This window comes from Bufo gargarizans, chromosome 6 (assembly GCF_014858855.1).
Source record: "Bufo gargarizans isolate SCDJY-AF-19 chromosome 6, ASM1485885v1, whole genome shotgun sequence".
Classification (NCBI taxonomy): Eukaryota; Metazoa; Chordata; class Amphibia; order Anura; family Bufonidae; genus Bufo; species Bufo gargarizans.
This window is the reverse complement of record NC_058085.1, coordinates 19,389,274-19,402,752: the sequence shown is the minus strand read 5'-3', so window position 1 is coordinate 19,402,752 and position 13,479 is coordinate 19,389,274. Positions and strand designations below refer to the sequence as shown.

Sequence of the window (13,479 nt, the reverse complement as noted above, 5' to 3'; positions counted from 1 at the left end):
CCGTCTTTTGTATTTTAATGCCGCTTTCATCTGATTTCCCCTCGGGACGCTCACTGCAACTTCTGAATAAGAAACCAACTTCAGCCTCGTGTCCTGTATTTATATATCCTTGGGGGTGTGATCCTCTTCTTGTAGTGCCACTCATTTTATCCAGTCATGTTTTTAGCGATTGTTAGAAAAGTAGGAATTCTTATGTTTTGGTTGTTCAAATCCCCAGCTCCAGTCCACGTCTCTGCGATCTCCTGGACATCTCTTCTATATAACGTCCCCTCCTCCAGTCCATGTCTCTGAGATCTCCTGGATATGTCTTCTATATAATGCCCCCTCCTCCAGTCCACGTCTCTGAGATCTCCTGGATATGTCTTCTATATAATGCCCCCTCCTCCAGTCCACGTCTCTGAGATCTCCTGGATATGTCTTCTATATAACGTCCCCTGCTCCAGTCCACGTCTCTGAGATCTCCTGGACATGTCTTCTATATAACGCCCCCTGCTCCAGTCCACGTCTCTGAGATCTCCTGGACATGTCTTCTATATAACGCCCCCTGCTCCAGTCCACGTCTCTGAGATCTCCTGGATATGTCTTCTATATAACGCCCCCTGCTCCAGTCCACGTCTCTGAGATCTCCTGGATATTTCTTCTATATAATGCCACCTGCTCCAGTCCACGTCTCTGAGATCTCCTGGACATGTCTTCTATATAACGTCCCCTGCTCCAGTCCACGTCTCTGAGATCTCCTGGATATGTCTTCTATATAACGTCCCCTGCTCCAGTCCATGTCTCTGAGATCTCCTGGATATGTCTTCTATATAACGCCCCCTGCTCCAGTCCACGTCTCTGAGATCTCCTGGATATGTCTTCTATATAACCTCCCCTGCTCCAGTCCACGTCTCTGAGATCTCCTGGATATGTCTTCTATATAACGCCCCCTGCTCCAGTCCACGTCTCTGAGATCTCCTGGATATGTCTTCTATATAACGCCCCCTGCTCCAGTCCACGTCTCTGAGATCTCCTGGATATGTCTTCTATATAACGTCCCCTGTTCCAGTCCACGTCTCTGAGATCTCCTGGATATATCTTCTATATAACGTCCCCTGCTCCAGTCCACGTCTCTGAGTTCTCCTGGATATGTCTTCTATATAACACCCCCTGCTCCTGGCTTTTGTTGCACCTGAGGAAGGCCGCCCTTGAAATGCATTGTATACTAGAACCAACCTCTTGTGATTTGTATGTTATGTTATTATCTTTAGGCTGGTGTCCTGCCCCAGAAGCTGCGTCTTTACTTCCTGCTTCATGTTCTCTGGAATTTGTTGATAAGGGTCTTCACACGTCCGCAATTCTGTTCCGCATTTTGTGGAACGGAATTGCGGACCCATTCATTTCTATGGGGCCGCACTATGTGCTGCCCGGATATGGAAATGCAGACTCGTTTCGTTCCCGAAAAAAATAGAATATGTCCAGTTCTTGTCCACAACTGCGGACAAGATTAGGCATATTCTATTATAGTGCCGGCGATGTGCGGTCCGCAAAATGCGGAATGCACATTGCCGGTGTCCATGTTTTGCGGATCCTTAGGCTGAGTTCACACTTCAGTTATTTGATCAGTTATTTCCATCAGTTATTGTGAGCCAAAACCTGGAGCGGGAGAAAACCACAGAACAAGTGCGGATCTTCCCATTACACCTGATCTCTGAGTCGCTTCACTGCTGGTCTGGGCTCAATAACTGAAGGAAATAACTGCAGTGTGAACTTGGCCTTAAGGGGGGATGGAGCCTTATATGTGTGGATGTGATGAGTGTTCCACTTACCTGGGGGCAGGCGTGTCCTCCTCTGACAACCCTTCACTATGGAGCCTCCTGGGCTGTAATTTCTACCACCGTGCAGTAGTCGGGCTCCAGGCTGTGCTGCAGGAGAAGGTACAGGACCTGTGATGATGTCATGACCATGTGATCAGGTGTGGGAGGAGTCAGGCTGTGCTGCAGGAGAAGGTACAGGACCTGTGATGATGTCATGACCATGTGATCAGGTGTGGGCGGAGTCAGGCTGTGCTGCAAGAGAAGGTACAGGACCTGTGACGATGTCATGACCATGTGACCGTGTGTGGGAGGAGTCAGGCTGTGCTGCAGGAGAAGGTACAGGACCTGTGATGATGTCATGACCATGTGATTAGGTGTGGGCGGAGTTAGCCTGTGCTGCAGGAGATTTCCAGGACCTGTGATGATGTCATGACCATGTGATCAGGCGTGGGAGGAGTCATGCAGATCACATGAACAGGGTTATCTGCTCTATGTGCATACAACCAAGCTGTTTATGTGTAATATGCCTCTAAAGACTTCTATCAGTGTGTGCAGCAGAGCTGTGTATGTGTAATGATCAGTTACTACAGCTGAGTCTTTGTCATGTCCATGTAGCAGAGCTGTGTATGTGTAATGTTCAGTTACTACAGCGGAGTCTTTGTCATGTCCATGTAGCAGAGCTGTGTATGTGTAATGTACAGTTACTACAGCAGAGTCTCTGTCATGTCCATGTAGCAGAGCTGTGTATGTGTAATGTTCAGTTACTACAGCGGAGTCTTTGTCATGTCCATGTAGCAGAGCTGTGTATGTGTAATGTACAGTTACTACAGCTGAGTCTCTGTCATGTCCATGTAGCAGAGCTGTGTATGTGTAATGTTCAGTTACTACAGCTGAGTCTCTGTCATGTCCATGTAGCAGAGCTGTGTATGTGTAATGTTCAGTTACTACAGCTGAGTCTCTGTCATGTCCATGTAGCAGAGCTGTGTATGTGTAATGTTCAGTTACTACAGCTGAGTCTTTGTCATGTCCATGTAGCAGAGTTGTGTATGTGTAATGTTCAGTTACTACAGCGGAGTCTCTGTCATGTCCATGTAGCAGAGATGTGTATGTGTAATGTTCAGTTACTACAGCTGAGTCTCTGTCATGTCCATGTAGCAGAGCTGTGTATGTGTAATGTTCAGTCTCTGTCATGTCCATGCAGCAGAGCTGTGTATGTGTAATGTTCAGTTACTACAGTCTTTGTCATTTCCATGTAGCAGAGCTGTGTATGTGTAATGTTCAGTTACTACAGCGGAGTCTCTGTCATGTCCATGTAGCAGAGCTGTGTATGTGTAATGTGCAGTTACTACAGCTGAGTCTCTGTCATGTCCATGTAGCAGAGCTGTGTATGTGTAATGTTCAGTCTCTGTCATGTCCATGCAGCAGAGCTGTGTATGTGTAATGTTCAGTTACTACAGCGGAGTCTCTGTCATGTCCATGTAGCAGAGCTGTGTATGTGTAATGTTCAGTTACTACAGCAGAGTCTCTGTCATGTTCATGTAGCAGAGCTCTGTATGTGTAATGTTCAGTTACTACAGCGGAGTCTCTGTCATGTCCATGTAGCAGAGCTGTGTATGTGTGATGTGCAGTGACTACAGCGGAGTCTCTGTCATGTCCATGTAGCAGAGCTGTGTATGTGTAATGTTCAGTTACTACAGCTGAGTCTTTGTCATGTCCATGTAGCAGAGCTGTGTATGTGTAATGTTCAGTTACTACAGCTGAGTCTTTGTCATGTCCATGTAGCAGAGCTGTGTATGTGTAATGTTCAGTTACTACAGCTGAGTCTTTGTCATGTCCATGTAGCAGAGCCGGCGATGTAATCTGCTGGTATCGGGGCTCTGTGTGCGCTCAGGAGATGTTTAGGGGTAACTCTGTCCCTTTTCTCCATATCAGTTAGTAGAAATGATGTCAGCGATACCTTATGTCGGGCAGATGTAGGATTTCCGCTGTGGGGGAAAAGGAGGAATAACCTTCTCTTCTGTTGTTCCTAGTGTTAGCACATAAATGGCCGCGCTGTGTCTTATCGCTGGGGATTGTCTCTGTAGTTGATCTGAGCTTGTCTGCTGCTCCAATGGTGGAACATGGGCCCCGTTCTCCTGACTGGCAGGGGCCCCCAGCAATCCGATCCCCACAATCAGTGGACAGGAGATAAGTTCCCTTGTCTCAGTCTTGTATCATTGGCTGAATTTCAAAGATGAGATTTTAGTCTTTGGAGATTAGAAAAAACGCATCGGGCGACGCTGGAGAACGGCGGAAATGTCGGACAGATTGTGATCGGAGGCAGGACCGGCTCGGGGAGGTAAAGCGGTGATTAGTGTGACGGGGGAGGGGCAGAAGGCGGGAAGGTTGTCCTCAGTGGCAGCGGTAAAGCAGGTTATGTGGGAAGAGCAGCGAGTAGTAACGTAGAGAGGCTGAGAGGACGGCGGCTCCGAGCTTCATCTAACGCTGCCGATGGTTTAGAGATAAGAGGCATAGTCCTCAGCTGAGATGAGGGGTGTCAGACGGGGTACGGGGGGCAGAGGGAGGTAAAGGTATGATCATTATTTGGGGTTGTGGGACAGAGACGACGTAATAGAAGTGAAGAAGTCCTGCTGTGAGGAGGTGAGAGCGGACATGAAGCTGCTTCTCTGGAGGCCATGAAGTCTTCTTTCCGGCTCTCATTACCCGCCTTGACGCGACCTGTGCCGCTCACTACCAACCTGTTTCTAACCTCCCCTTCATTTCTAGACTTCTGGAACATCTCTTTTATAGTGTTGATCGAGCACCAAAGTGCACCCGAGCACAATGGAAGTCAATTGGAGAACTTGAGCATTAAACCAGGCACCCCCTGCTCGAAATAGGGGAGGGTGCCGGATCCCATGGAGGTCTATGCAGAAGATCACTACACAGTAAGTTAATCCCCCAGTGTAAGTCAGTGGCTTAGGAGTCCTTGCTCTGACTCCATATATAGCTATGTCCATATATGGAGTCAGTGTTGGGGACACCCAGTGGATTTAAATCTCATTTAGCCTCTATTTCTGAAAAGTGTCTGCTGAGATTTGAACTCACAACCTTCTACATTACAGGCAAGAACTTTAACCACTCAGCTATAAAGCTAAATGATAAACTATGTAAGAAAAACCTCATAGTACTATAGATTCTCATGTAGTAAGTATTCCTATACAGCAGAAGTAGCATTTTATATTTCACTGCAGGTTAACATGTAGCTCTATAGCGTAGTGGTTAACATTCTTGGCTCTAATGTAGAAGGATATGAGTTCAGATCCCTGCAGAAACATTTCAGAAATAGAAGCTAAATTTATTTAAACATATTTTTAGCCAATATATATTTGCATATATTATTATATATTTAGAATATATAATATATGTAAATATATTATGGCTAAAACATCAATATTAGTTTCCCACATATTATGCATTCATATACAGTATATCAGAAGTTTGATTTTATATATATATATGTATTTTTCTAGTAATTACACATTTATTTTGTGCCATACATATTTTACAATTACAAAAAAATATATAAAATATCTAAATTTAATTTAGCCTCTATTTCTGAAAAGTTTCTGCCAGGATTTGAATTCAAACCTTTCTACATTAGAGCCAAGAACCTTAACCACTACGCTATAGAGCTACATGTTAACCTGCAGTGAAAAAAAAAATGCTACTTCTGCTGTATAGGAAAACATACTACATGAGAAACTACTATGAGGGTTTTCTGACACAGTCTATAATTCAACTTTATAGCTGAGTGGTTAAGTTTCTTGCCTCTAATGTAGAAGGTTGTGAGTTAAAATACCGGTAGAAACTTTTCAGAAATAGTGGCTAAATTAGATTTAACTACACTGACTCGAGCATCGCAATGCTTTGCCGAACACTGCCTATGCTCGAGTCAAAATGGTGTTTGGCCGAGCATGCTCGCTCTACGCTACTCCTCTCTTCTACCTTTTCAATCTGCCTTTCCCTCTCTCCACTCTACAGAAACTGCCTTTACTAAAATGTCTACTGATCTCTTGACAGCAAACAGGAATGGCGACTATTCTCTACTGATTCTTCTTGATCTCTCTGCAGCGTTTGATATGGTAGACCACAAACTCCTCCTCACCATGCTCCACCTCATTGGCCTTAAGGACACTGCTCTCTCCTGGCTCTCTTCCTTTCTCTCTGATCGCTCCTTTAATGTATCATTTGCTGGCTCTGCTTCTTCTTATCTCCCTTTCGGTGTTGGGTTCAGTCCTAGGTCCTCTACTCTTTTCTCTCTTTACACCGCCCCGAACAGAGAGACTATCAGAAGATTTAGTTTTCAGTACAATCTCTATGATGATGACTAGAGATGAGCGAATCGACTTTGGATGAAACATCCAAAGTCGATTCAAGTAAAACGTCGTTCTAATACTGTACAGAGCAGGAGCAAGATACAGTATTAGAATGTATTGGCTCCGATGAGCTCAAGTTATTGCTTCGCGAAGTCTCGCAAGACTTCTCGCAATAAGTTCATAAATAAATTTGTACTCTAAAAAATAATTTCTCGAACTCAAGTTGGTTCCAAGTGGAACCTTGAAACCGAACCCGAGTTTGGGAAATGTTTTTTCTATTGGGCACAATTTGGCCATTCTCACTTAGGGGTGCACTCACGTTCGTTGGCAGCGGTTTAGCCATTAGTGGTGGTGTGGTGAGTTATTTTGAGGGCCCAACAAATTTACACCGTTATACAAGCCGTACACTGACTACTTTACATTGTATCAAAGTGTCAGATCTTCAGTGGCGTCCAATGAAAAGATATTTACAAATATGTGAGGAGTGTATTCCTTTTTATGAGATACTGTGTATATACAGTGTATATATATATATATATACTTAAATACCGTATTTTTGCCCTATAGGACCCCAAAGTGGGGTGATACTTATAGTGCGTCTTATAGGACGAATACAGTGAGGGGGCGGTTGAAAGGCCGGCGCTTTGCATGTTGCAGATACATTGCAGGCTGTACTGCATAAGGATATCTGTCTGCGATGTACCGGACATCGATCCTGGCATGTACGGTACCTACTGAGGAAGAGGGAAGAGCCTGGCGCTTCTATGTGGCATAGATAATAGGACAGCCTGGCCGGCAGCGTTCCTGCCCATCTGCAGCATGTGGGCGGCGTGCCGCTTGGCGCGTATCATGTTCATTCCGACGGCACAGCAGAGAAGGAGGAACAGAGTCCCGCTCTCCTGTGATGCAGCCGCCACTGCCCAAATGAAAACTGCGGGCTCTGAATCTGCTTGCGCCACTGCCACCAATGAATGTGATGATAATTAAAGGAGGAGGAGGGACTGGGAGAGGAATAAACTGCTGCGCTGTCTGACCTTGTGAGCGTGACAAACAGCAGCAGCAGCCTTCCCTCCTGACTGTCCTCCTCAGCATCAGCCCGGGCCCCAGGGTGCACTCAGCAGCATAGCAGCTATCCCCCCAGTACAAAAGTGATTAGCCTGCCTGAAAATAAGGGCAGGCAACAACATATGTACCAGGCAGCCAGCAAGATTGGGGTTAATGTCACTCATTAACCCCAATCTTGCCACTGCCATGTTTTAAACAGGAATGGGGGTCACTTATTTTTAATGTCAGGCTGGGCACATGCTTTTGGTCTGGGCCCCATGTGCCTCACATTAAAAGTAAGTGACCCCCAAAGTACCATATCTTCTCAAACAATGGGCAACGTGGGGTTAATGTGAGTTACAGAATACAGGCCACTTATTATTAATGTTAGGCACATGAAATGATGGAAGTCAAAATTCATTAATAGCAAGTGACTGTTCATGTACCTCAGGCTTTAACCCCATGTTGCCCATTATTAACACAGTCACCGCCAGCTCTATGAGAAGATCTGGCAGACGTTCTTCTCTACCTGTTGTATGATGTTCTTTGTTTTGGTTTCACTTTCTCATCTCTTTTCCTTCTCCCAGCTGTCACCTATTTGCACTGATTGTCTCCCTTTATATTCCCTCCCATACTGCCTCACTTTGCGGTTTATACTTCTTCCTGGATGATCACTGCTGGGGGCTGCTTCTGATTCCTCAGATAAGTCTGTTTCCTTTATTTGCGTTTCTTTGCTGGCTTGATTGTAGGTGACCCTGACTCCGTCCGTATTAAGTGCAGGGAGCTGGTGGTAGTGTCCCCTCACTATTATAGGGTTTTCAGGAGTCACATAGTAAAAGGTACGAGGGCATGCAATTGTCTACCATTAAGACCTTTGCATGGGCATAGCAGTCAGGGAGAGCGCTAGGGGTTTTATAGGGCTCACCTGTATGCCCCTTAGTTTGGATCAAGCCAGTCGGATGTTTATTTTATAAGTTCCAGCTTTCTGCAACACCATCCGTTACATTATAAACCGCCATAACCGTCTTAAGCATGGATCCGGTTTCAGCCTTGATTGACCGCATGCAAGGTCTTTCACTGGAGGTAGCAGATCTCCGTAAAACTGTGCCTCAGTTTCAGGTGACCGGTTCTGCTTGCATTCATGGAGTTTGTTTCGAGCCTAAGATCTCGCTTCCGGATACGTTCTCCGGGGGTAGTGAGAATTTTGTTTGCTTTAGAGAGGCCTGCAAACTCCATTTTCGCCTGCTTCCCCATTCCTCTGGTGATGAGGAGCAGAGGGTGGGAATCATCATCTCGCTGATCAAGTATAACGCTTAGTCTTGGGCCTTTTCGCTGCCGGTCGGGGCACGGCCCCTCCGATCGGTGGATGCATTTTTTGTAGCCCTGGGGCAGATTTATGATGACCCGGATCGTATTGCTCTGGCTGAATCTAAGCTGCGTCTTTTATGCCAGAGTAAACAGTCCGCAGAGATATATTGTTCGGAGTTTTGGAGATGGGCAGCTGATACTGGTTGGAATGATGCTGCACTCCAAAGTCAATTTTGCCATGGTCTTTCGGAAAGATTGAAAGATGCATTTGCTTTTCATGAGAGACCAGCCTTGTTAGAATCTGCCATGTCTCTAGCTGTTCGTATTGACAGGCATCTTAGAGAGAGAGGAGACTACGCCTTCCTGTTATATTCAGTCCAAGGACAGTGGGGCGGTCTCATTCAGTGCGCAGGGGCCTCAGTCTCTCTCAATCCCCTCTAAACAGGAGGCCATGCAGCTGGGTTTGCTTGCCTCTGATAGTAGAGGATTCAGCTCTCAGAGGAGGGTTTGTTTCTGTTGTGGGGGTATAAATCATACCCTCACTAGGAGATTCATGGAGTTTTAAAGGGTAATAAAAGAAAAAGGAAAAAAAAAACTCTAAAAACTTCCCATTTGCTATTGGCAAGGTTGATGCAGAAATTGATGGTTTGCCATTTACTTGTAGTTCCCGTTTTCTCCTACCAGCCAGGGTGGCGCTAGACAGCAAGAACATTGTTTGTGAGATTTTTGTAGATAGTGGAGCAGCTGTCAATCTCATTGATAATCAATTTGCAATAACGCATGGTTTCCAGGTGTGCACTTTGGAAAAGGATTTACCTGTTTTTGAAATCGATTCCGCTCCACTTTCTCAAAGATCGTTAAAGGAAATAGTTCACAATATCCGTTTGACTGTGGGTGACTCTCATGTTGAGGATATGTCATGTTTCGTCTTAAGCGTATTACCTACTCCTCTAATGTTGGGGCTACCCTGGCTCACTAAACATAACCCCACCATTGATTGGCAAGCAAGGCAAATAAATGGTTAGAGTGACTTTTGCGCAGAGAATTGCCTCTCGGCGTCTCTTTCAGAGGTTTCTACCAAGACTGTGCCATCTTTTCTCTCTGAATTTTCAGATCTGTTTTCCGAGAGTGGTGTCCAGGAGTTTCCCCCGCACCGGGAGTATGACTGCCCTATTAATCTCATCCCAGGCGCCAAACTGCCAAAATCACGTTCATACAATCTCTCCCAACCTGAAAGAGTCGCTATGCGTACTTATATCTCTGAGAGCCTGACCCTGGGTTCACACCTGAGCGTTTTACAGCGCGTTCAAACGCGCTGTAAAACGCTTAAGACATGAAAACCAATGCTTTCCTATGGGAAGGGTTCACACCTGGGCGTTTTACAGCGCGTACGAACGCGCTGTAAAACGCCCGACGCTCAAACAAGTACTTGAGCTTCTTTGGGGCGTTTTGACGCGCGTTTGTGGCCATAGGACACTGCAGTCAATGACACAAACGTGCGTCAAACGCGCGTTTACTATTACAAAAAATGCGCATAAAAACGCGCGACAAAAACGCGCGGAAAACGCGCGTTTGAGGAACGCTCAGGTGTGAACCCAGGGTGAGAAAGGTACACATCCGACCCTCGAAGTCACCTGTTGCCGCTGTTTGTTTTTTTTGCTAAGAAAAAAGATGGTTCTTTAAGACCTTGTCTGGATTTCAGGGAGCTGAACCGTATCACGGTTCGTGACCCATATCCGCTTCCTCTGATCCCGGACCTGTTTAACCAGATTGTTGGGGCTAAGGTTTTTTCTAAGTTGGATTTAAGAGGGGCATACAACCTAGTCAGGGTCAGGGAAGGGGACGAATGGAAGACGGCCTTCAATAACCCTGAGGGTCATTTCGAGAATTTGGTCATGCCCTTTGGTTTGATGAATGCTCTGGCCGTCTTCCAACAATTTGTGAACAGCATTTTTCATCATTTAATGGGGAAATTTGTACTGGTGTATCTAGATGACATTTAGATTTTTTCTCCTGATTTCAAGACTCATCGGAACCACCTACGTCAGGTCTTGCTGATTCTGCGGGATAATAAATTGTACGTTAAACTAGAAAAATGTATGTTTGCGGCTCTGGAGATTCAATTTCTTGGTTTTCTTCTCTCCGCTTCTGGTTTTCGCATTGACCCTGAGAAGGTCCGCGCTGTGCTTGATTGGGAGCTTCCTGAGAATCAGAAGGCGCTGATGCGGTTTTTGGGTTTTGCCAATTATTACAGAAAGTTCCTTTTGAATTATTCCTCTGTTGTTAAGCCACTCACTGATAGGACTAAAAAGGGGGTAGATTTTTCTTTGTGGTCGGTAGATGCACTTAAAGCCTTTTCTAGTATCAAAGAGAGTTTTGCTTCCGCTCCCATTTTGGTACAACCTGATGTCTCTCTACCTTTTATTGTTGAGGTGGACGCTTCTGAGGTGGGTGTGGGTGCGGTCTTATCTCAGGGTCCCTCTCCTGCCAAATAGCCCTTTTTCTCAAGAAAACTCTCCTCTGCAGAGAGAAATTACGATGTGGGAGATAGGGAGTTGTTGGCCATCAAATTAGCTTTTGAGGAATGGCGCCATTAGTTAGAGGGAGCCAACACCCTATTACCGTGTTTACAGACCATAAGAATCTGGCCTACTTGGAATCGGACAAGCGTCTGAACCCGAGACAGGCCAGATGGTCTTTATTCTTTTCTAGGTTTAATTTTGGTGTTATGTTCCGCCCTGGGGTTAAAAATGTGAAGGCAGATGCCCTGTCACCTTGTTTTCCGGGAGGGGGGAACTTTGAAGACCCGGGTCCCATTTTGGCTGAAGGGGTGGTAGTCTCTGCTCTTTATCCTGATTTGGAGGCAGAGGTTCAGGCAGCCCAGGCAGAGGCTCCTGATCTTTGTCCCCCTGGGGGGTTGCTTGTGCCTCTCGCTTTACGAGGTTTTTAAGGAGCACCACGATACTGTCCTTGCTGGGCACCCGGGGAGCAGAGCCACAGTGGATCTCATTGCTCGTAGATTCTGGTGGCTGGCTCTTCGTAAGACGGTTGAGGGTTTAGTGGCAGCCTGCGAGACCTGTGCTCGTGCCAAGGTCCCTCATTCACGGCCATTGGGTTCTCTCCTCCCGTTACCCATTCCTTCCCGTCCTTGGACGCATCTGTCCATGGACTTCATTACGGAACTGCCACGTTCCTCGGGGAAGACTGTGATTCTGGTAGTATTGGACTAGTTTTAGCAAAATGGCGCATTTCATTCCCTTTCCTGGGTTACCCAATGCTAAGACGCTGGCGCAAGCGTTTGTTGATCACATTGTTAAATTGCATGGCATTCCTTCAGACATCGTTTCTGATAGGGGCACGCAATTTGTTTCCAGATTCTGGAAGGCCTTCTGTTCTCGCTTGGGGGTTCGGTTGTCGTTCTCTTCTGCTTTTCACCCGCAGTCGAATGGTCAGACCGAACGCGTATAACAAAACAATAACAAATACAGGTGCACTCTGCAGTTTCACTAAACCCTCAAACTGATTTTAAAATTGAACATGTCTAAGCCCGGGCACCACGTCAAGGTTTCTCAAGTAGCCCGGGACCTAACACTCTCCTACCTGCGCCGTATGGGCGATACCAGGAGCCAGTGGGCAAATTACAGGAGCATGAGGCCGACTCACAAACAGCTCACCAGTTACCTCCAGCATGTAACCATGCTTGCAATGGGAGGAGGGAGGAGTCTGCGAGTCCCACTCAAGACTGACTGATATGGCCCAGGCCTCACAGGTGCACCTAAATGTGGCCTGTAGATGGAAAACAGGCACATTTAAATTGGAGTTTATACACCTCCATGAATCTATATATACAAACCAAAAAAGACAAGGTGGCATTAGCAGGAGGTGCTCAAACCCACATGCAGTCGTGCATATATACAGGGGAGCAAATCCTGCACTTGTGGCCCGTTGCTAATGGCGATCCCCAGCAAAATGCATACGGTGGAGGATGCCCGCGGCAAACCACAAGTACCACAATAGACATCTCACACAAGGTAACAAGTGCGGATGTCATAATCAATATAACAAAACAATAACAAATACAGGTGCACTCTGCAGTCTCACTAAACCCTCAAACTGATTTTAAAATTGAGAGATTAGTCAACATGTCCTACGGTGTAGAACATGTCTAAGCCCGGGCACCACGTCAAGGTTTCTCAAGTAGCCCGGGCGCAGGTAGGAGAGTGTTATGTCCCGGGCTACTTGAGAAACCTTGACGTGGTGCCCGGGCTTAGACATGTTCTACACCGTAGGACATGTTGACTAATCTCTCAATTTTAAAATCAGTTTGAAGGTTTAGTGAGACTGCAGAGTGCACCTGTATTTGTTATTGTTTTGTTATATTGTTATATTGATTATGACATCCGCACTTGTTACCTTGCGTGAGATGTCTATTGTGGTACTTGTGGTTCGCCGTGGGCATCCTCCACCGTATGCATTTTGCTGGGGATCGCCATTAGCAACGGGCCACAAGTGCAGGATTTGCTCCCCTGTATATATGTACGACTGCATGTGGGTTTGAGTTCCTCCTGCTAATGCCACTCAGACCGAACGCGTCAATCAGAATCTGGAGACATATCTGCGCTGTTTTGTGTCGGAGAATCAGGAGGATTGGTGTTCTTTTTTGTCCCTTGCTGAGTTTGCTTTAAATAACCGTCGCCAGGAGTCCTATGATAAGTCACCATTTTTTGGTGCATATGGGTTTCATCCGCAGTTTGGGACATTCTCAGGAGAGGGGTCTTCTGGTTTACCTGATGAGGACAGATTCTCCTCGTCTTTGTCATTTATTTGGCAAAAGATTCAGGGTAATCTGAAGAGGATGAGTGAGAGATATAAGCGTGTGGCGGATAAGAGACGTGTGCCTGGTCCGGACCTGAATGTGGGGGATCTGGTGTGGTTGTCTACAAAGAATATCAAACTGAAGGTTCCCTCCTGGA

General features: G+C 46.1%; 1 long non-coding RNA gene and 1 pseudogene across 1 annotated transcript in view; both read right to left on the bottom strand.

The window, feature by feature from the left end:
* Positions 1-1,918, bottom strand: part of LOC122940474 — a 29,066-nt gene extending 27,148 nt beyond the window's left edge. The window contains exon 1 of the long non-coding RNA XR_006390297.1: positions 1,809-1,918. This is a non-coding gene — a long non-coding RNA (uncharacterized LOC122940474). The remainder of the gene's footprint in view (positions 1-1,808) is intronic.
* The window catches only part of LOC122940390, a 1,294,760-nt pseudogene that overhangs the window by 1,208,142 nt on the left and 73,139 nt on the right, over positions 1-13,479 (bottom strand).